At 44.3% G+C, this 24,777-nt stretch overlaps 1 protein-coding gene and 1 long non-coding RNA gene across 6 annotated transcripts in view; one reads left to right on the plus strand and one right to left on the minus strand.

Moving 5' to 3' along the window:
* Positions 1 to 24,777, plus strand: part of LOC144493418 (uncharacterized) — a 583,821-nt gene that overhangs the window by 500,440 nt on the left and 58,604 nt on the right. Inside the window, exons 8-10 of one of the 2 annotated variants that reach the window (XR_013497740.1) lie at positions 12,721 to 13,808; positions 18,425 to 18,516; positions 21,054 to 21,223. This is a non-coding gene — a long non-coding RNA (uncharacterized LOC144493418). Of the gene's footprint in view, positions 1 to 12,720; positions 13,809 to 18,424; positions 21,224 to 24,777 lie in introns of both variants that reach the window. The other variant, XR_013497741.1, reaches the window with a different exon arrangement.
* LOC144493417 (bcl-2-like protein 11) overlaps positions 1 to 24,777 on the minus strand; it is a 38,722-nt gene that overhangs the window by 2,278 nt on the left and 11,667 nt on the right. The window lies entirely within an intron of this gene.

The following is a 24,777-nucleotide window of genomic DNA, read 5'->3' on the forward strand; positions in this document are numbered from 1 at the left end:
GTTGATCGTCCCTGGACCGTTTTCTGACGTTCAAGGTGTACTACGGGTGGGTTTCTGCTTTGCGGTGGCGGAGGCGCTCTGCCAAAGGCCAGCGGTGGGATCGTCCAGCCCTGCCACAGGAACAGCTGGAAAGATTTGGCCTGTAAATACTGCTTTGGATTCTGGGCTTTGTACTGGTGTTTTGGGAGGTCAGTCTCTGCCGCTAGCTAACAGTGAGTTTAGCGACTCAAAATGTCTTTTCTGTTACACCTATTTCAAATGTTCTCATCTGTGTTTTGGGATCAAGTTCCTAGTTTATCCTTGCCAGCTTTGATCAGGTGGGTGCCCAGAGTTAGGAATAATTTCTCCCATATAAAACTTCTGAACAATTCTGAAAGCCACTGATGTGTGGGGAGGTGGAAGGGCGAGAATGTACTGAATTGCAGAACACTATCTGCCAGAGAGACAATCCCGTCAACCTGCGTAATAAAAAGTAAATCTGAGATTTATCCACACGGCCCAGTTACATTGTACCGAAGGGATTGACGAAGCTCCAAAAATACATACTGCATCATTATATATATTTAGCATTTCTTATAATTATACTGTACATTTTCATATGATTATATCTTATGAAGCCAACTCAGCAGTCACTGTGGAGGAGGGAAAAGGTGGAAAGAAAAGAACTCTCTCAGCTTGGGGTACAGACTTTAGGAGCATCGACTGTAACAGAAGCTAATGTTTGTGGCTCTGATATTGGCTTCGAGTTGGGATTGTTTGGCACAGAGGAATTGCGATAACAACTGGGCTTTTCCCCTACTGAGAGGGGAAATGTACTCTGTATACACGATTCCTGTGGAAGCAGTTATGTGCAACCACAATGGCAGATTTTTATCTCTTCAAATAATACTTTAACGTTTCCAAAATCTGGCATTGTTCTAGAAATATCTTCAAACCATATTCGCAGTACACACACTGTTTTATGTTGCGGCACAGCTGAATTATATACTTTGAACAGTTTCTCTGAACAGGTTCCCCCCCCACCCCAGTTAGAATCGCAGAACCATGAGAAAATAGAAAGAGGTTGCTCAGCCCAGCTTGCCTGTGCTAGCCCAGCTTGCCTGTGCTAGCCCAGTGAAACTGCCAATTAGTCCCACTCTAGGCAGTTAAGTCAAAGTCAAAAAGTTTATTTATTAGTCACAAGTAAGGCTTACACTCACACTGCAATGAAGTTACTGTGAATTCCCCTAGCCTGTTCGGGTCAATGCACCTAACCAGCACGTCTTTCAGACTGTGGGAGGAAACTGGAGCACCCGGAGGAAACCCACGCAGACAAAGAACAAAGAACAATACAGCACAGGAACAGGCCCTTCGGCCCTCCAAGCCCGCGCCGCTCCCCGGTCCAGGATTGAATCCTGAATCCAGGATCCCCGCCCAATTTTCCAGCCTATCTACATACCAATATCCTATCCACCGAGCTGTCCCTCACAGCTACGATGGGGAGAACGTGCAGACTCCGCACAGTGACCCAGGCCAGGAATCGAAGCCGGGTCCCTGGCGCTGTGAGGCAGCAGTGCTAACCACTGTGCCACTGTTTTGAGGGATTGATGCGGTTTGTAATATAACCAGGTTCGCGGAATGCAGTTAACCTGCACACGTGATAAGAACCTGCGCTAAAGTCAGTCCTGGTGTTGTTGACAGGCCTAATTTGGTATTCATGGCAATAAACACACGTTCCAACACTGAATGGGACAAACAGGAACAGAGTGAAACAAGCAAATCAATTCCCATTCACCAGATAAGAATGGAACGTTTTCTAGTAAAGTAAAAGTTTTAGTCCTCGGATGTCTCATTCCAGCCTACTTTCAACAAAAGACTGATGGCAAAGTGACAGAAGCAAAGCCATGCATTGTTGGAAGGACTCTGTCAATCCTGGGAAAAAAGCGTTTAGGAAGTAAGTGTGTCCTTGACAGTGAACTCCCACTCTCTGCAGTGGTTTATTATTCAGACTAATAACATTTGACACAAATCCATGGGTTTCGCCTTGTGAACTAATCACTCCCCAACCCCCCCGCTAACATACACCCACAGGAAAAGAATTCAATCCAATTCTGCCATTAACAATCCGCAAATAAAAAGGAGTTTACACTCTTTGAGGCTTGTAATTATGAGAATCCGACTTCACTAGTGGCCCATTAGTCACAAGGAGGTGCCGACATTCTCCTGAGTATCTGTTAACAGTGGAATTTCACCCTTCAAGCTCCATTTTTTCCAATGGAAATATCACTGCACATTTACTTCGGCTTCTCTTACAAGTTCCACAATTGTAACCAACCCAATCTGTAGCAACATGAAGTTTTTCTTATTATTTTTGCTTTCAATTAATTTTTAACCATTTTGGCACCAGTTAGACCACACCTAGAATACTGTGAACAGTTTTGGTTCCCTTCATAGAAGTAGAATCATAGAATCCCTACAGTGGAGAAGGAGGCCATTCGGCCCATTGAGCCTGCACTGACCACAATCCTCCCAGACCCTATCCCTGTAACCCCATAGGTTTACCCTACTAATCCTCCTGACACTAATGGACAATTTATCGTGGCCAATCCACCTAACTCGCACATCTTTGGACTGTGGGAGGAAACCGGAGCACTCGGAGGAAACCCACGCAGAGAACGTGCAGACTCCGCACAGACAGTGACTCAAGCCGGGAATGGAACCCGGGTCCCTGGAGCTGTGAGGCACCAGTGCTAGCCACTGTGCCACCGTGCCACCCCTCTCCTTATCTAAGGAAAGATAAACTGGCACTAGAGGCAGTCCAGAAAAGGTTCACTGGTTCACTCCCCCTGGCATGGAGGGATTTTCTGATGAGGAGAGGTCGAGTAGGTTGGGATGTACTCATTGGAGCTTAGAAAAACGAGAGGTGGTCTTGTTCAGACGTGTAGGATTCTCAGGGGGCGGTTGACAGGGTCGTTGCCGAGATGATATTGCCTCTTGTGACAGAGTCTTGGACCAAGAGGACATGAACTTTGAATAAGGGGATCACCCAGTTAAGGTGGAAATGAGGAGAAATTTATTCTCTCAGAGGTTAGTGGCCCATTAGACACAAGGAGGTGCAGACATTTTCCTGAGTATCAGTTGGCAGTGGAATTTCATCCTTAGCACAGAGGGCTAAAGAGGCTGGGTTGTTATGTATGTTCAAGGCTAAGATAGACAGATTAAAAATCTGTAAGGGAATCGAGGGTTATGGGGATAACGTAGGAAAGTGGAGTTGAGGATCATCATATCAGATCGGTCATAATCTCATTGAGCAGTGGAGTAGACTTGATGGGCTGAATGGCCTACTTCTGCTCCCATGTCTTATGGTCTTATGTTATCTCGACTTAAGGTACCAGCAACTTTGCCTTCTAGGCACATGGCTCAGTTTAGAGAAGAGGTATTTTGGTTACAGATTTATTCACTTTCTCAGGAATGAAAATGACTACAAGGTGGCGGATTGCAAATGAAATGTACACTGAAGTGTGAAAATGCCTGATATAAAACATAAGCGCAAGCCATCCAAATTACAAAGCTGCTGAATTCACTCCTATCACAGTTAGAACAATCAAAACAATTGACACAGTGTTCCAACGGAAGTCCAGGAGCAAGCAATAAGCCCCTAGAAGGATGTTACAACAGTAAGTCAAACCTTTACTCTCGTGATAACGGAGCTATGCAAACGATGGAAGTCAATGTTTTGGTTTAACCACGCAGTACTCTCAGGCTAACTGTGATGCCTTGGTTTAGGAAAAGGTTGTCTTACCCCAGAGAGGAGGAAAGACAGCAAAGAGTATGGGAAACATTGCTGTTCGGTGGATTAATCGTATCCTACTATGCAGTACTCCATCAGCCACTGATTGCAGCAATGGAAAAGTCTGCCCCTTGAGACTGTCTCCACCTCCCCGCTGCAGGAGGACAAGATACAGAGAAGATCATAGCATCCCCACAGTGCAGGAGGCCATTCGGCCCATCGAGTCTGCACCGACTCTTCTACAGAGCAGCTTACTCAGGCCCACCCCATCCCCATAACCCCACGCATTTACCATGCCAAGTCCCTTTACCTATTCATCTTGGGGCACTAAGGGTCAGTTTAGCATGGCCAATCCACCTGACCCGCACATCTTTAGACTGTGCGAGGAAGCCGGAGCACCCAGAGGACACCCACGCAGACGCGGGGAGGACGTGCAGACTCCACACAGACAGTGACCCGAGGCCGGAATCGAACCTGGGTCCCTGGTGCTGTGAGGCAGCAGTGCTAACCACTGTGCCACCGATGTTCAAGGATAGGGGAATATCAAACAGAAAATTAACCGTTCTATCATTAGAATGTGCCAAGTACCCAATAATAAACTTCCTTATCTGCTTCACCAAATGTGATTGGTTTATGTTTACAAGTATTAAACATCTGTTCAGCTGAGTAACATGCGCCATTCCAGGAACGAGGCGTAGTATTGCTCTATCAGGATTTCTGGGTCTCAGCCAGATTGCTATGTGTTTGTATTCACGGACATGTCTCTCAGCTGGAGGCTGGATTACACTTGCTCCAATTGAATAAAATATGCTGGCAAGTTATTGGAATTATCAAAATGTTTTAGTTGCATTAAAGTGTTGTAAAACAAGTGCAGTTTCCTGATTTAATATGTGGTAGGTTTTTTAAAAAAAAATTCATTCATTGGATGTGGGCGTCACTGCCTGAACCCATTATTGTCCATTCCTGAGGGCAGTTGAGAATCAACCACATTGCTATGGGGTTCTGGAGTCACATGTAGGCCAGACCAAGTAAGGACAACAGATTTCTTTCCTAAAAGGACATCAGCGAACCAGATGGGTTTTCATTACTTTCACTATATGAAGTAGCGGAAACAAAAATTCTAATTCTCCTGCAATATGTTGCTGTTCTCTGGGTAAAAAAGCAACAAAATAATGAAAATTAGACATTTACCATGCCCACACAGTTGGACCCGGGGATGTTGATCAATGACGATACATCAATTTTGTTCAATAAAAGTTTTGATAAATTATGAATAGATAATTAATGCACTCGTCCAATTAATTTCAGCAAAACTATACAAGTATGAATTTAATCATGGACTAGTTTAGGCTTAATGACCTTTACCTGTTCCTTTATAAATCCTCATGCTCTTTAGAATTTTCAGTGTTAATTTTCACTCCGGGTCACCTCATACAATATAATTTAGCACAAGACACCCAGGCTACATGTTACAATCTAAATGGCTGTCCTTAGCTGAGAGTGTACATAATGGCCAGGAGAGATGGCAGGAGCTGATTTGATATGATTTATTGTCACAGTGAAAAGTATTGTTTCTTGCACGCCAAACAGACAAAGCATACTGTTCATAGAGAAGGAAACGATAGAGTGCAGAATGTACTGTTATAGTTATAGCTAGGGTGTAGAGAAAGATCAACTTAATACAAGGTAAGTCCATTCAAAAGTCTGATGGCAGCAGGGAAGAAGCTGTTCTTGAGTCAGTTGGTACGTGACCTCAGACTTTTGTATGTTGTTCCCAGGCTAATCCTGTTCTCACGTGACATCGATGCACCTGCACTTTTCAGCAGGACTCATTTCACGGAGAGCTTCGGGAACATTAGCTGATTTCCTTACCCCTCGCATCTCCTGGTCCCTAACCTGGAACTGCAGAGAATGTTCGCTACACATTATTGATGTGGCACGAGATAGAAACATAGAAGATAGGCCCTTCGAGCCTGCTCCGCCATTCATCACGATCATGGCTGATCATCCAACTCTATACCTAATCCTGCTTTCTCCCCATAATCTTAGATCCCATTCCCTCCAAGTGCTACGCCTCTTGAATACATTCAATGTTTTGGCATCAACTACTTCCTGTGGCAACTAATTCCACAGGCTCACCACTCTTTAGAACATAGAACATTACAGTGCAGTACAGGCCCTTCGGCCCTCGATGTTGTGCCGACCAGTGGTCCCAATCTAAAGCCCCTCTAATCTACACTATTCCAATATCATCCATATGTTCATCCAATAACCACTTGAACGCTCTCAACGTTGACGAGTCCACCACTGCTGCAGGCAGGGCATTCCACGCCCTTACTACTCTGAGTAAAGAACCTACCTCTAACATCTGTCCTATGTCTCTCACCCCTCAATTTAAAGCTATGTCCCCTCGTGCTAGCCACCACCATCCGAGGAAAAAGGTTCTCACTATCCGCCCCATCTAATCCTCTGATCATCTTGTATGCCTCTATTAAGTCACCTCTTAACCTTCTTCTCTCTAACGAAAACAACCTCAAGCCCCTCAGCCTTTCCTCATACGATTTTCCCACCATACCTGGCAACATCCTGGTAAATCTCCTCTGCACCCTTTCCAACACTTCCACATCTTTCCTATTATGCGGCGACCAGAACTGTACGCAATACTCCAAATGCGGCCGCACCAGAGTTTTGTACAGTTGCAGCATGACCGCCTGGCTCCGAAACCCAATCCCTCTACCAATAAAAGCTAATACACCGTACACCTTCTTAACAATCCTATCAACCTGGGTGCTAACTTTCAGGGATCTATGCACATGGACACCCAGATCCCTCTGTTCATCCACACTACCAAGTACCTTACCATTAGCCCAGTACTCTGTATTCCTGTTACTCCTTCCAAAGTGAATCACCTCACACTTTTCCGCATTAAACTCCATTTGCCACCTCTCAGCCCAGCTCTGCAGCTTATCTATGTCCCTCTGTAACCTGCCACTTCTTTGGGTGAAGAAATGTCGCCTCACCTCCGTCCTAAATGGTCTACCTATATCCTCAGACTATGACCCCGGTTCTGGACTCCCCCACCATCGGGAACATCTTTCCTGCATCTACCCTGTCTAGTCCTGTTAGAATTTTATAAGTCTCTATGAGATCCGCCTCATTCGTCTGAATTCCAGCGAAAACAATCCTAACCTAGTCAATCTCTCCTCATACATCAGTCCCACCATCCGCATGATTCTACCAGTCAGCTAATCTGCGAGTCCTGGTCTTTATGATTTGTCATGGATGGTGCTGAGTGAAAAAGAGACAAAAGACTTGTAAATAGCTGTGTAGCTACAGATGAAACAAGAGGTTTGGAATAATGTAAGTTAATTTACAAGGAAATGCATTCCTTGTGAGACAGCAACGCCTCTACTTTCTCAGAAGACTAAGGAAATTTGGCATGTCAGCTGCGACTTTCACCAACTTTTGCAGATGCACCATAGAAAGCATTCTTTCTGGTTGTATCACAGCTTGGTATGGCTCCTGCCCAAGACTGCAAGGAACTACAAAAGGTCATGAATGTAGCCCAATCCATCACGCAAACCGGCCTCCCATCCATTGACTCTGTCTACACTTCCCGCTGCCTCGGCAAAGCAGCCAGTAAAAGTAAGGACCCCAGGCACCCCAGACATTCTCTCTTCCACCACCTTCCTTCGGGAAAAAGATACAAAAGTCTGAGATCATGTACCAACCGACTCAAGAACAGCTTCTTCCCTGCTGCTGTCAGACTTTTGAATGGACTTACCTTGCATTAAGTTGATCTTTCTCTACACTCTAGCTATGATTGTAACACTACATTCTGCACTCTCTCCTTTCCTTCTCTATGAACAGTATGCTTTGTCTGTATAGTGCGCAAGAAACAATACTTTTCACTGTATGTTAATACATGTGACAATAATAAATCAAATCAAAAACACCAAGAACTTCGGCAATTTCTTGTTAATCAGGAATGGACAGGTTGAGAGTTTGGTTCAAGTTTAAAATTAATCTTAAATTAGGCAAACGCCACTTAACATAGCCTTCAGCTATGTAGCTACTGGTAACTCACATCTTATACAATATAGATCAGAACAACTAGTCTCAGTACAGACAATGCCCCGAGGCCCAAAATGGTGAATCTAAGTGACTCATTTACGGAGTAACAGTACAAGATACTGGTTACAATGTTTATGTCAGGGCGGATCCTATTAAATCAAAGTGGTTATTAAACCTGGGCAATTTGATGGATAAGGCAGACTCTCCCAGCAGGCACATAAGGTAATAGCTACGATTTCTGCTGAGTATCAAGAGGAGGGAATTTAATTTAATTTTCCCTTTTAAAAAAAATTTTCTTTCATTTATATTTCATCATCGGTAATGTGTTGACACATGTCCAAGAGAGACATGTCCTGCCAGTGGAGACATGATGTCTTCCCAGACCCATTTTAACACACGCGTGTAATTAAAATAAATGACTCCCATTGTTCCAAAGAAGGTTAAACCTTTCAGCCATTTACATCCACAGTGAACTAAGTCTATTCTTTGTCTTTTCTGTGCCCCCTTATGTATCTGTAATTATTCCCCCAACATATCATTAGTTCGTCTAGAGTACAACTATGATATAAAATTACAGATTTCAAATGCAAAATGATTCATGTCAATTTAAAAATTGAAGTTATTAGTGTCAGCAGCTTTTGTTTGGATCAGATACAGGGCCCATTAATATTTAACTGATGATGTTAATGTTAAACCAGAGAAAGCCTGCCACCGCTTATATTCTGTTAAAGGGGCTATGCGCGTGCTGACACTCCAGTCCCATGTTGAAGGTGTGCTGTAATGTCGAGAGTGTCATCGTTCAGCTGGTTGAGACCTTGAAGTTGTGGTCTACTCTTAAACAGGTGAACATCAAAAATCCTGTGGCACGATAAGAATCATAGAATCCCTACAGTGCAGGAGGCCATTCGGCCCATCGAGTCTGCACCGACCACAATCCCACCCAGGCCCTATCCCTGTAACCCCACATATTTACCCTGCTAATCCCCTGATGGCATAGTGGCACAGTGGTTGACACTGCTGCCTCACAGCGCTAGGGACCCGGGTTCAATTCCCAGCTTGGGTCACTACGTGCATTTCGCACGCTCTCCCTGTGTCTATGTGGGGTTCCTCTGGATGCTACGGTTTCCTCCCACAGTCCAAAGACGTGCTGGTTAGGTGCATTGGCCATGCTAAATTCTTCCTCAGTGTACCCGAACAGGCGCTGGAGTGTGGCGACTCAGGGATTTTCACAGTAATTTCATTACTGCGTTACTCACATTACGGTATTAATGTAAGTCCACTTGTGACAATAATAAATAAACTTTTAAAAACAAAAAAAAGTAGAAAAAAAAACAGGAAAAAATCCCTCCCTATCCCCTCTCTCCCTGCCATTGTGTCCAATGATAGTAATTTACAGGCAGTTTACAGAGATTTAGAACATAGAAACTAGAAGGAGGCGGCCATTCGGCCCTTCGAGCCTGCTCCACCATTCATGATGATCATGGCTGATCATCGAATTCAATATCCTGATTCTCCCCCTTCCTCCCATATCCCTTAATCGCTTTATACCTCAAAACGGAGGGATTGAATTGCACATGGATTATTATTGGACTTAGCATGTGCACATACATGTGTACACCTCTGCGTGCCTATATGCACATGCACTTCTTAAAAAATTCAATGGAAATAGTAGAAATAGATTTGTCAGTTTAACCCCAGCAATGTTGTGTCTGGGTCTTTTAATGGCACAGTTAAAGTGTTTCTTTGCCAAAGCACGTGTTAATTGTGAGGTAGTTGTAAGCAGCAGATTTCTACAGCTATCTTATCTAGCACGCTTGATGCGCTATCTAAACTAATAAGTTGTAAAAGCGCACACAGATCTTCTACTGGCTGTGCGTAAGAACTAATCCATGGGGAGAGTCTTACCCGCTGGAACTTATCGATAGATCACACTTCCATTTTTTAAAAAGACAAAAACCAAACAACGTGAATTAAACAGCCAGTGTTACTTGGGTGCAAAATGACGACTTTTTAAAAAGCAACGCATGGGACAAGGGTGTTGCTGGTTTTGTCGGTATCCATCATAGAATCCCTACAGTGCAGAAGGCCCATCGAGTCTGCACCGACCATAATCCTACTCAGGCCCTATCCCCGTAACCCGCACATTTACCCTGCTAATCCCCTGACACTAAGGGGCAATTTAGCACGGCCGATCCACCTAACCCGCACATCTTTGGAGTGTGGGAGGAAACCGGAGCACCCGGAGGAAACCCACGCCACGCAGACACGGAGAGACCGTGCAAACTCCGCACAGACAGTGACCCGAGGCTGGAACCGAACCCGGGTCCCTGGCGCTGCGAGGCAGAGGTGCTAAATGTACTGAGAAGTTGGAGGGGCTAGCCTTCTTGTTTAACCACTGATCATATTTAGATGTAACGGAGTAGCTTTGTAGGCTTCTTCAGTGGGCCGTTAAGAGTTAACCAAGCAGCCGTGGGACTAGGCCTGATCAAGTAATGATCGTTAGTGAACCGGTCGAGTTTTTTTTTTCTTTGAACAACAACCGGCAGCTTTGAGGTTGCTTTAACTGCTGCAAATCTTTTTGGTTCCCAGAAATTATCTGCCAAATTCAAATCCTCAAAATTACCAGGGTGGGATGTGGCAACACATTTCCTGGTATGCGGGTCCCTCTGATACTTTTACTACAAAATAACATGTCTAACAGTAAACCCCGACCGCGCTCGCTCAACAACAACAGGGGGAAAAAAAAAGGGAATTGCAATTGAAGGAACTTCAACAAACATTAGTCATCTTATCATTTTGACTCCGAAGGGGGTGTGGGGAGAGAGAGAGAGAGAGAAAAACCCGAGACCACATCAAAAAACTTCAAACTCTGTTTAGAAAACACAGGCATCCTCAGAAGCTTCCTTATGCTGTTGGCTTCAGATATCAAAGCAGAAAGTAATATCCGAAAACACACACAAAACTAAATTGCTTATTACAATTTTAAAAAAGCAAAACTACTGCTGCTGTGAAAATCTGAAATCCTAACACAAAACGATGGGTTTTCAGCAGATGATCCACCTAGCTACAGACTCCCAACGTGTGATCTACTGAGTATTGGTAACATTTTTTGTTTTAATTGCATGTTAGAATTTTTTTAATGCAGCAAACTAACATACAATTAAAACAAAAAAATGTTACCAATGCACGGGGATAGGGTGGGAGGGGTAGGTGCTGATCTCACTTAGGCCACTGAAGTAGGACATGGCTGTCTCGATGATTAGAAAAATTCAGTTTTATTCCCAGTTTGTTAGTGATTACAGCAACCAGGCCTCAGTCGATAGTTTTCATACCTAGGCCAATTGAAGCTTAGGAGAAATCCAAACCTATCTGAAGGAGTACTTCAGGCTGAAATCTTCCACCTCCTACTAGAATGGCATTTCCCTTTAAGTGGGAAGTGAGAGTGTAATTATTATTACCTCCCCGCCATCCCCACTGGACGCTTAAAAAAAAAACAATTTTTCTTTGTGAAACCTAGCAGGTGGTGTTTACGGCACATTTCCACGAAGGCTTGAATTTTGCCATCAACACCTACATTTTTGGTTGAGTGAAAACCTAGTCTGCATGCACTCCTTCCTGGCCACAAACATTTATTTTGGCAGAAATTTTGGTCTCATTTTTCTACCAATGTTTCCCATTAACTTTTCATAGAATCTCCACAGTACAGAAGGAGACCATTCGGCCCATCGGGACAGCAATCCCACCCAGGCTCTATCCCCGTTACCACACATATTTACCCTGCCGGTCCCGCTGACACTAAAGGGCAACTTAGCATGGCCAATCAACCTACCCTACGCATCTTTGGACTGTGGGAGGAAACCGGAGCACCCGGAGGAAACCCATGCAGACATGAGGAGAACGTGCAAACTCCACACAGATTGACCCGAGGCTGGAATTGAACCCAGGTCCCTGGCGGCTTGAGGCCTCAGTGCTAACCACTGTGCCACCGTGTTTGCTACGTCAACTGTCACAATGCACGTGCTGGCTCTAGTCACTAGGTATCTCTGTGGATGGAGTTACTTAGGCCTCTCTTCCAATTCAGTTGCTGATCTGCGCACATCAAAATTCCAATCATCATCCCCAGAAACAAGTAACAATTTGGACTTGGGCATCAGGGATCGGAAAATCAAAACTTGTTGCTGCAAATAGTTAGATGTTCAGGAACATAGTGGAAAAGGCAGACAATTTAATGTGAAAAAGTACGTATGAAAGAATATACTTTGAGGAAAACCAAAACATGGCCGCGAACACCCAATAGAGCAATTGGGATATTTGGTTCAATTACATAAATCCTGTTAGATAGATTAAAGCAAAAAAAATCTAGTCCTGAGAAAGCTCTACAAGGCAATGTTGGTCTCAAAAATACCCATTTAGATACCCATTATTAAACGGACATTAAACCCATAATTGAGGCCAAAAGGTTGTGCAATTTCAAGAAGAAATTAGATACAAGCTCTTGGGGGCTGGAATCAGGATATTGAATTCGATGACCAGCCATGATCATAACGAAAATGGCGGAGCAGGCTCGAAGGGGCAAATGGCCTACTCCTGCTTCTAGTTTCTATGTTACACCATTTTATAGAAGGCCAAAGATGGGCATTTATAGTTATGAGGAGTGACCTCAGATGGTAAGAGAAGGTGAAGAGAAGATATATTAGAAGTTTGAAACCCAAAAGGTTTGTGATAGAGTAGTTGGGAAAAGACTGTTTCTTTTCTACTTGGGGACCAGCGAAGAAGAATAATAAATCAATTTTAGATCGTCACTGACAAGAGAAATGTTTCTTGGCACAGAATGCAGTAGCAGTGATTAAGGCAAAGAATGTTGCATTTTTCCACAGAAAAGTGAAGCAGACGAAGATACATTGCTTCGAGGGACACTTCGGACAGAGGGATTGCTCTAGAAAAAGTATTCAGAACGGACCCAATGGCCTCCTCCAGTGTTGCAAACTTCTAGGATCATGTCGCCTCTGTCTAGAAATCTAACTAAAAATCCAAGACAGAGCAGTAGTATGAACTACAGAATCTCTGTACCACTATTGACTAACTTGAAGTGTACTCTTGTGGCTTGGGACATCATCAATGACTCAAACCAGTTTTCTGTTTTATAATTCTCTTCAAAACATCCACTATTATTGATCACAACAGCATCTGTTCCTCCACTTTGCTTGATCATACGCCAAAAATATGCTGGCCATAATTGCTGAGAATCGGGATATTTCACACAACTGGGAGCTGCTGGCGATACTGTGCAGAATTAATTTAACAAGACAAATTTGAGAGAGGCAGTTTAGTTATGCTTGATTGATCACAAAGGTAGTAACAAGAACAGAGGGTCCTCTGTCTTCCCCTCACACCGCATTATATAGGGGCAGACTACATTAGGTTCAAGCCTCGTACAATTCAATAGGTAAATTCCCACTTCATTGAGCCGGAGGCAAAGATGCTTGAAAGTTCACAAGGCGTAAATTCAGCAGAAACTCCACGCAATCCAATAGCTTCAGGTTCGATCTTCTGTCGGTGCTGACTTAGCTGATCTACACCAGAGACAGCCCCAGGGGCACTGGAATTGGGGAGGAGGAAACTGGACAAAATTCCTAGTGCTCCTTACATCGCAAGAGTGTGTGCCAGGTTCAGCTCTGATGTCCCCCGTGGTCAAATCCCAACTCTCATTCCTGGCAAGGCTCAAAACATGAATTGGAGGATGTCCAATCTTTCGAGAAAGGATGGAGAAAATTGACAAAGAGCAACAAGTCCGCGCTTTGCTTGCTCCACGTTACGAACTTGATCTGGAAGTGGAGGATTCAGGATTTAAATGTGACAAAGTTGAATTGATGAGATCCTATCCCGCACAGAAATAACGGACGGAATGACCCACCTTCTCAACTACCGGATTCTGAAGCAGTGAAAAAAGTATCTAAAAGTGGGGGTAAGTTTGTATTTTGTTTCTAACCCGGAGCCAGAACTGTTCTAATCTGCAAACTTCTATCACCAAATAGCAATTAAATTCTGATTAACCTCACCCTGTGTTTACTTTTAGCAATTGGACTTTGTGCCCTTAAAATGACTGGCCACTTAAAACATGTTGCCACCTTAGGAGCAGTCTAATACAATTGTGTGTTACATAATCAAGGTTCCTGATAGTTCAGAACAGAAGTATCGTCCAGTTTACATGAGCATCACTACAGAACAGCTATTAGTATTCATAAATTTAACTGACTGACAACTGCCTCAAGTCTGAAGGGCTTCTTTAAAATGAAAAAAATGTCCTTCATTAAAGATAACATGTGTTTTTAAGGCAATCTTCTGGGGGTTGCCCCTCTGTGTTACATCAACATTAAAATAACTCTCTCATCCTAGCCCTCTGTTACTCCTGGACCATTCCCCAGGAAGTCTGCAATATCAGTTATGCTTAGCTTGGTGGAAGAGTTTGACCTCTGCTCTGCATCACCCCATAGCTATTTGAGGGGATTTAATAGACATTAATCCACATCCTACTGCCAGTGATGCTCAAGTATTGTACTTATTAAAAGGAATGTTAATAATAAGCAGGGAATCATGAATCAGACTTCGAGATGGCACAGCATATTAACTTTTCATATATTCCCCCTCCAAGCCCTTACATTACCAACTATTCTGAACTACTTCTCCTGGCTGACTTTGATCTTTTCCAATTCTCATATATATGCCTGTCCAATCCTCCCCCTCATTTTCTGCTCCTGGCCTCACTCAGTGTTTGCCTGCATCAAGTGCAGAATGAGGGCACTATGGATGCTGATCAGAAGGACTCTACAAGCCAATGTTGCAAAATATTACATTTAGCGGTCATCCAAAGGTCACTACAATTTACAAAAAAAAGTTAAGAGGAAGTAAACACAGAAATAGCTTCAGATTTTAAAATCTTCATGTATAAATCCCAATTTGAAAAGGTCTTTGGTCCAGTCTTTATTGACCAGACCAAATTAAGACAAAATGTATGCGTTTTATTTTAAGCACAAATCTCATACAGACAGAACGGTGGCACAGTGGTTAGCACTGCTGCCTCACAGCGCCAGGGACCTGTGTTCAGTTCCCAGCTTGGGTCACTGTCTGTGCACATTCTCCCCATGTCTGCGTGGGTTTCTTCCGGGTGCTCCGGTTTCCTCCCACAGTTGATGTGTTTGAAATTTTAAAAGCTGCACGAAACATGCAACCAACAAAAGGAATTGCCAGGTGCTTTTTAAAGACATTTCAAAACCAAATCCGCTGTACATACGTGCATCACGTATTAAAACACATGAACGATCGATATGTTTGAGCTCAGTCTTTCAAGGCTGTTGCGGGAAATGTTGGCCGTTTCGCCTTCAGAAGAAAGTGAAGTATGGTTTAACTGGTCTTAGGTTTACAAAGCTTTATTACAGATATTCCAAAACTAAGCTGAGGTTTCTGTGCCTTTCCCACTCTGGGTCTTTCCTCTCCTGGCCTGTGTCAAGGCTCACACACTCATGGGCTATCCCGAGGGCTAATACAGTAAAGCTGATTCATGATCAAGATTATTGTGGGAATGGAATTATTCCCTCCTCTCCGCCAAAATCCACATTTTGGACGAAATCTTATCTTTATGCCAAAAGGCATTAACAAGTCCTTGAGCCTAGATATGTAATTTAAGATGCAGTTAGATCTGGAGTGCACTATATATTATCTTTTAAGTAGTTGCCCTCAATCATTTATCATTTTTAGAATTTATCCTCTCCGCACAATCCTTCCCTGATCTAGAAGTCTTGGCAGGCTAACTTCAGTCTATTGAACCTGCGGTTATACTCTCTAAACACCCTTTCTGATTTATGGGAAAGGACTTCCCCATCAAATTGAGGCTCAACATGGGGGAATCCTTTGGTGAGCCTGAACGTATCCATTCAGTGGTGCAGTACATCAATGCACTTGTCTGCTCATTTCACTGACTGTATCCAATCTGAATTGGCTGCGGTTTCTGGACACCCCCCCCCCCCCACGACTCACCTTAAAGAGGGCACTTTCTCACCATTGCACGGCTAAGGCGGCAGCCAAATGATTTGCTCCCTGCCCTATTTCAATAATAGCACAAAGTTATAAAGAGACAGCTATTTTCTTCCTGTGCTTGGCTGCCAGCGAGTGCCATTTGTTGACATTAGAAACTAGAACAAACCTCTTGTTATTCATGCAATCATGTTTGTGAGCCCACATGCTGTATCTCTGTGGCACCAACACTGCCACACAAATATGCTGGGCCACCACACTGACCATATAAATAAATTGCACCTCAAAGCCAGCACTTTCTACGGCTACAAAGCCAAGTACATAAAAAGAAGTGTACAAGACACTCCAAACCAACTTAATCCAACCCAGGATTCCCTCTCTGCTTCAATTTATACCGCTCATTGTCTGCAGCCAAAGTGTTGAGTTATGGGGAAAAATACCCTTCAGGTGTCATGTCCAAATATTGATTCCCCTTGTAGAAGCCGAGACACCAATTAATCGGGTAATTCTGACCTAATTCACCAGGCAGGAAGCCCATGGGATTCAATGGGCCGAAGGGCCTCTCCTGCGCAGTAAAGTTTATTTATTAGTCACAAGTAGGCTTACATTAACACCTCAATGAAGTCACTGTGGAAATCCCCTAGTCAGCATACTTTGGCGCCTGGTCGGGTACACTGAGGGAGAATTTAGCATGGCCAATGCACCTAACCAGCACGTCTTTCAGACTGTGGGAGGAAACCGGAGCACCCGGAGGAAACCCGCGCCGACACAGGGAGAATGTGCAGACTCCACACAGACAGTGACCCAAGCCAGGAATTGAACCTGGCCGCTGTGAGGCAGCAGTGCTAACCACTGTGTCACCGTGCCACCCCATGATTCTATGGTGGAAAGGCAGTTTTTCACCCTGCCTGCTGACTTCAAGAGAGAGTAAAATGAGATGGTGTGTAAACCCAGCATTACTCCTGATCCCAGCAGTTTCCTAACGGAAGGATTAAATTAAGGTCTTCCTCTAAACGTGAATAGGCTACTTAACCAGAGAGGAAAGACAAGACTGACTCCGTCCATATCGGAAATCCCTGTGAACAGACTTTCCAGGGAGTCCTAATGAATAATCAGATAACAGGTGCAGACACCCTGTCTGATTCATTTCCCTCCTGTCTAGACTGCTGAGTTCCACTGTGCTGCCCCATCTCTGCCCTGGCTTGGAGCAGCTAAATCGGCACGCACCAGAGATCGAAATTGGGACCTTCCTGGTCTGACTGGCACATCATTGGGGGAAGAGCTCTATCCTTTCCAAGTTCACATTCGGGTTGTAGCTGCAGTCGCTTCTAATCACCGCACCTCACTTTGTTGCTTGGGGGGTTGTCGAAGAATAATTATAATTGGGTATCCTATCAAGTTCTGCAAATCAAGTGTTTGCATGTTCAGAACTGCGGCAGAGATGGATCAGAGTGAAAGGACGCACGGTCAGTGAAGATGGTGGCAAAAGAAGCACAAGGAAAAACTGGAAAGTGACAACGCTTTGCAACTAAAAATCCTGTACAGAAGAATTGGATCCTCATCACTGAAGTGATTCACTTGCAAACATCCAATGTGCACTAGATGCAAATACTATAGGCTAGTAATTGCAGGTTTTCGTATCCTGTTTAAATGCAGTCGCAATATTGCGTGTCATTTGGTCACGTTCACTGACCCATATTAAAGATAAAAATGATGTGGATGCTGGAAATGTGAAATAAAAACATGAACTCAGCAGGTCTGACAGGACCGGTGGAGAAGAAACAGAATTGGCATTTCAAGTCCTTTATGACTCTTTTTGAAACCCAGGTGCTGTCAGACGTGCTGAGCTTTTCCAGCATTTACTGGTGCTATTTCAGAGTAAAAAATAATCCTTGCTCCTTCTAATTCTGGACAATAGGAGTATTTATTTCAGAATATATCAAGTCTAAGGCCAGATGCTTTCTGAAATTAAGATGACTGCACAAGTGGGAGCAATGGGAAGCAAAAAGAGTGTCTCCATCTTACCCATGAGAGGAAAGAAAGGGCTAATAAACAGAGGCGGCTCAGTACTGTTGCTTACACACATCCCCTGGAAATCTGAAAACAGCTTGCAACACGTTGCGGGGGGAATTTCCCGTCCCGCCACGGGAATCGCAGCGGGCTGGCACAGGACAATGCAAAGGATCCGTTGACCGAGGGAGAGATTTCCTGGTTTTGGGGCAAGTGCGGCTGGAAAATCCCACCCCTTGTGTTACTTTCTCCACCGTCAATCCCCACCCGAATATAATGGTGTGGGCCTGGAGGGGGGGGGACCCAAAAGATGAATTAGAATGATTGACGTGGTGAGGGGGGATGGGGGATCATAAATAAAATTAAAGGATGTTTACTTATGTTTGCTTTGAAATCTCAGTTCCCTTAAAAAGGAATTGCCAAGTAGCTGCGGGACTCTGAAAGATAGCAATATGTAGGGAGCCTGATTCAGGATGTTGAGCTGACGTGATAACGGTCAAAGCCTGAGCAGTCATTAACTGGCCCCTATTTGTTTTCCAGTGACTGAAAAATTAAAGGACATTTTTTTTTTACACGCCACTGGGATCTATGGTAATGTGAGGAGCTGTCATGGAAAGTGGCCTAAGTGAAGTGTAAGTACCAAGGGAGAGAGAACGGGCTCGATGTTTACAACGGTGATTCCTTATTCTCAAGGCCTCTGGCTTCATCTTCTTCACAATTAATAACAAAAAATATATACGCAACACAATCCTCAAAATAGTCCACAAATGGTGGGATTTCATGGACTGCAAATCGAATTTGGACAACTCAGTTAACTAGGTTCTCAGTGTAGGTAACTGTAGCTTCCTTACAAGTGACTGCCAAGGCCACCAATAGAAGAAAAGCGGTGGTAAAAATTCCAAGTTCCCAAGCAAGAAAAACAGCATTTCACTGACAGTAAACTAGTGACCCTGCGTGTATAGCCCTATAATGTGAAGGGAAAGCCGGCTACCTTTCCACTACTGTACAAGATGCTTAGGAAAACTGAAGCACGTAAATCCTAGCGGGGCTCAAGTTTTAATTGAAAGCTCAGCAACACAGCAGCTGTCCCACAGATGTTAAACAATACAAGTCTGAGGTGGAATCTTTACGGTTTTCTTTTGTGCTTGTGGTGTAGCTGCATTAAATAGAACATGATCTCATGTGCACTAAATAGAAGCAATCTGTTTATAGCTTTTTGCCTCCCAAAAAAAAAGGCTCCACCCTCTTGATGCAAATACTGATTTGTGACAAACGTCAGTAAAAATACAATTCTCTCCCCGCAGCAACACATTTTCTCAATTTTCCTGAGGTTTTGGCATTCAGGAGCTGTCCAGCCCTGCTGACTGCTCTCCAGCCATTGTTAAAGGGTGGCAATCAACAAGCGACTTGTTTTAAAGGTGTCAGGTTGCTAGCATTCCCTGCACTGGCTCAGGTGGTTTTGGCTTCAACGCACACTCGAGGCTGCCATTCCAATACAGAACTAAGGAAATGCTGCACTGTTCTCCTAGCTGAGATGGTAAAAGATAATAGTGCACCGTCAAGCTATGAGCTTTTTCTGGTATCCTGGCCAACGTTTTTCTCATTTAATACCACCAAAAGAAGGGTGCATTGATCGTCTGTTGCTGGGTGCACTGAAGTAGTGCACTTCTAAGCTCAATCACTGTGGGAAGTGCCTTCAGAGGTTTTGTCATGATATGACATTGTGTAAATGCAAATAGTGAGGTGCACTAATAAGATGCCAGTGATGCCTGGATTTCCCTTCCTGGAATGTAGCTTACTCCGAGTATCTTCTCTCACACAACTAGTAACCAAGTACATTAAATACAATTAACCCCTTTCCAGACCATTAATGCAGTAATATCAGATAGGGTTGGTAAGGAACTTCTTATTTCTTTGAAGGAAGCAAATAAACAGACATGCAAGAGGCGTACCCAAGTTTGTGGCCTGTACTGACCTGATCTGTTGACTTTTTAAAATACCTTTTTTTTTTGTTTTAATCACATTTTTCACCCTACTGTGCCACTTACACTTCTGCTTCTCTTTCAAGCTCTCCACCTTGTCCACAGTAACACTAGTTCTATATCCCCTCCCTTGGAACTGAGACATACAATACTCTTCTAGCACTGCTGTCTGACAGCATCACGGACCTGGGGTCGATTCCCTGCTCGGGCTGCTGTCTGTGCGGAGTCTGCACGTTTTCCCCGTGTCTGCGTGGGTTTCCTCTGTGCGCTCCGGTTTCCTCCCACAGTCCGAAAAACGTGCTGGTTAGGTGGACTGGCCGTGCTAAATTCTCCCTCAGTGTCCCCGAACAGGTGCCCGAGTGTGGCAGCTGGGGGATTTTCACAGTAACTTCATTGCAGTGTTAAGGCAAACCTACTTGCGACACTAATAAAATAAACTTTAAAAAACTTTACACCCTGTTATATCTTAAACTAACACAATGCTTCCCTTTGCGATGAAAATATCTAGTCAGACAATTGACTGTACAAATCGAAATCATCCAGTCAAATGCCCAGATTTTCAGAGACCTGTCCGATTAAGTTGTCCCAGGGTTTAAAGGCTCCCCGGGCCAGTCAGCAGAGTCAGTGTCAAATACAGCAGGTTGCGATCTGCAGAAAAGCTGCAACCAAACTGTAAAATGGCAACAGCTGGACAACCCGTGTGGTTAACCAATATAAACTTATTCGGGGAAAGCTCATCACTTCACAGAAACACACATGATCAAATCACAACATAAATACATTATTCGGGAATCAAAAAGGCAATATCCAATTCATGACACATGGAATAATTAATTCATGCTGCTGTGTGATTCTGGTCTGTAATTTCCAAAACAGTGTGTCTGAGAGAAGTTAATTCTTTCAGGGTCAAGTGCACTTGATTCAAAGCTTTTTTTTTCCTTCCATTCGTTCACGGGACATGGGCATCGCTGGCCAGGCCAATATTTATTGCCCATCCCTAATTGCCCTTGAGAAGGTGGTGGCCCTTCTTGCAGTCCCGGAGGTGTAGGTAAGCCCAAGGTGCTTTGGGGAGGGAGTTCCAGGATCTTGATCCAGCGACAGTGAAGGAATGGCGATATATTCCCAACTCAGGATGGCGAGTGACTTGTCGTGGTGTTCCCATGCATCTGCTGCCTTTATCCTTTTAGGTGGGTTTGCTGTTGAAGAAGCCTTGGTGAGTTGCTGTCACTGTTTGTCACTGGTGGAGGGAGCGAATGTTTAAGGCGGTGGATGGAATCTCGTTCAAGTGGACTGCTTCATCCTGGATGGTTCCAGGCTCCTGGAGACTATTCCATCATTGGCTTTGGTGAATCAGGAGGTGAGTTACTCGTCACAGAAGTCCCAGCTTCTGATCTGCTCTTGAAACTAGAGTATTTATATGGCTGCTCCAGGTCAATTTCCGATCAATGATTCCCTCCCCCCGATGTTGACAGTGGGGGATTCAGTGATGGTAATGCCATGGGGAGATGGTTAGATTCTCTTTTGTTGGAGATGGTCATTGCCTGGCACTTGTATTTTACTTACCACTTAATAGCCCAAGCGTGGATATTGTCCGGGTCTTGCTGCATTTGGACATAGACTGCTTCAGTATCTGAGGAGTTGCGAATGTTACTGAACATCCCAACTTCTGACCTTATGATGTAACGAATGTCATTGATGAAGCAGCTGAAGATGGTTAGGACGAGGGCACTACCCTGAGGAACTCCTGCTGCGATGCCCTGAGGCGGAGATGATTGACTTCCAAAACCATCTTCCCTTGTGCTAGGTATGAATCCAAACAGTGGAGGCTTTCCTCCCTGATTCCCACTTACTCCAGAGGGGACCCGGATTCGATTCCAGTCTTGGGTCACTGTGCAGAGTCCGCACATTCCCTGCATGGGTTTCCTCTGGGTGCTCCAGTTTCCTCCCACAGTCCAAAGATGTGCGGGTTAGGTTGATTGGCCATGCTAAATTGCCCCTTACTGTTGGGGGAATAGCATTGTAAATAGGTGGGGTTACGGGGATAGGGCCTGGGTGGGATTGTTGTCGGTGCAGGCTCAATCAGCTGAATGGCCTCCTTCTGCACTGTAGGGATTCTATGATTCTTTTCCTAAGGCTCCTTGATGCCACACTCAGTCAAATGCTGCCTTGGTGTCAAGGGTAGTCCCTCTCAGCTCACCTCTGGAGTTCATCTCTTTTATCCATGTTCGGATGAAGGCTGTATTGACATCAGGAGCTGAGTGGCCCTGGCAGAACCAAACTGAACAATAGTATGCAGGTTATTGTGGTGTAAATGTCACTTGATAGCATTGCCAGTGACCCCTTCCATCACTTTGCTGATGATCGACAGTCGATTGATGGGATGTTTATTGGTTGGATTGGATTTGTCAATAGGACACACGTGGGCAATTTTCTACGTTGCTCGGTGGATGTTAGTGTTACTGGATGCTTGGTTAGGGCCACGGATAGTTGTGGAGCACTAGTCTTCACCACTGCTGAAATGTTGTCAGAGTCTTTGCAATATCCAATGGCTTTGGCTGTTTCTTAATATCAGGTGCAGTGAATTGAATTGAAAATCGACATCTGTGATGTTGGGGAGGAAGCCAAGATTGACCATCCACTCAGCACTTCCGGCTGAAGGTTTTATTTCATTTGTTCTGAGGATGTGGCTGTCCCTGGCAAGGCCAGGATTCCTTGCCCATCCCTAATTGCCCAAGTTTCTTGCTAGGCAAATGGCTTCAGTTTTATCTTTCGCACTGATGTGCTGGGCTGCTCCGTCACTGAGGGTGGGGATATTTGTGGAGCCTCCTCCTCCAGCGAGTTGTTTAGTTGTCCACCACCATTCACAACTGAGTGTGACAGTTCTGCAAGAGTTTAGATCTGATCCATTGTATAGGGCATTGCTTAGCTCTATCGCATGCTTCTTATGCTGTTTGGCACACAAGTAGTCTTGTGTTGTAACTGTAGCAGATTGACACTTCATTGTTAGGCGTGCCTGGTGCTGCTCCTGGCATGCCTTCCTGCACTCTTCATTATTGAGTAGCTACTTTCCTATTAGGACCTTTGGTTTGCTGTTTAATCATTTGAAACATAGTCACCTTTATGTGCTGGACATGATCATTATGAGTTGCATGATGCATTCGGACAGGAAGGCTATCAGGGCCAAATTTGAACTGACATCCACATATGCCTTCAGTCAGTGTGGCTGGACAATGGCCAGGGGCAGGCATTCTTGCTGAACTCACTGAGCTCAATTGTAGCCACCCTATTCGGAGAATCCCACCCGGCCCACCTCTGGATTCGAACCCTGTAACTTTGCAAGTTTTGCAGGGCTCACAAACCAGCTGAGACACCGCTGGAGCCATTTAGAAAAAAAACTAACCATAAAAAGGTGGCTGTGAAAGAACATGTTTATTTCAAAATAACTCTGGCGCCCACTATCTGTGTTAGTTAAACCTGCTGTGGCTATGACAGAGAATCAGTCGACTTGTCACAGAAACTTTGAACCGTATTTATGAACTGCAAATCATCCAAATCAGTTTCTGTGCTATCCAAGCCCTACAGTGCCAGCACTGCACTTCTCACATTTAATGGAATTACATTTTTAAAAAATAAACTCATATTAGCTGAATAAATTACTGGAATACCCTATCAAAGGGTTACTTCCAAGATGTCTTGATGGTTCAAGGCACGCAGAGAAGGGTGACCCCACGTTTAATTCTCTGATAGGTCCTGTTAGACCAATCAATCAGTACAGGTTCACTGTGTCTCCCCCCAACTGAGTACAGACAGGAGAAAGAAAACAGACCTTACTCCATTCCTAAATGCTTTCCAGTGACCCTTGCTGAAAGATCTTACTTGCACAATGGTGTAATGCGTAGGAGCGCTGTCAGCACCCATAGAGCTGCAGCTCACCATTAAGAAGTCAAATTCAGGTGGGAAAAAAAACTAACCTTTACATGCTACAGTAAGAAAGCTGCAATCAGTAGTTTCTTCTGGAGTTAACATCCTCATGAGGGATGCAGGAATGATCCAAATCATAGTGCGAGACTGAAAACTCCACTTTATAGATTTATTAGTATAGATATCACCATGTTCCTTTGACCAGAAGGTTGAATACGTACAATGCTAAATTGTACCATCTGTCTTCCCCCCCATAGTGAGGACCAGTTATGGTTACTGTGGTTTTGGTTCAACAGAAAAAAAGGCATCAACATGCCAGTCTAGTGTCATGGTTGGGTCAGAGATCTTGCCAAGCAGATCAGATGCTTTGATAAGGTAATTTCATCACAGGCCAGCATTAGAGATTGCCAGGAAGAGCAGAATTGGTTAACATCTCTGGTGCTGTGTTTGTAGTTACCTCCTCTCAGAGTATACTCTCGTTATGCTGTCGCATGCCGCAGGAAAACACATTCTCAGTTTTGTCATTATTTTCTTTGATTTGAATGTTCCTGTATTACTGTACGATCTGAAACTTCATTCGGACTTTCCCCAAAGAACAAGCACATACTCAACCCACTCCAGCCCTTAGCTAAGGCTCAAAGGCAAGGAGGGACAGAAGTGGACGTGCCTCTCACTACTTATTACTACCCAGCAATTTCTGGTGTAAGTGGGTGTGTGTGGAATGTCAGGTGAGAGCGTGATCCGGATGGGTTCTTGAGGTTAATTAGCCAACTGACATTCAGGCTTCTGAATGAAGAATAATTGAAGTGGGGCATTAGAATGCAAGCTGTGCAAAAATGTTCCAATGATCTAGGAGGGGACAGGTTTGCAGAACCTGCCCTGGCAGGGCAGCTGGGGTTGGGTAAGATCTATGACGGGAAAAATCAAGTCTTAATCTGAGCCCTTCCAAAGTCAGCACCTGTATATATTCTACCTAAAGGTGGCATGTGG

The sequence above is a fragment of the Mustelus asterias genome, chromosome 5 (assembly GCF_964213995.1).
Source record: "Mustelus asterias chromosome 5, sMusAst1.hap1.1, whole genome shotgun sequence".
Taxonomy (NCBI): domain Eukaryota; kingdom Metazoa; phylum Chordata; class Chondrichthyes; order Carcharhiniformes; family Triakidae; genus Mustelus; species Mustelus asterias.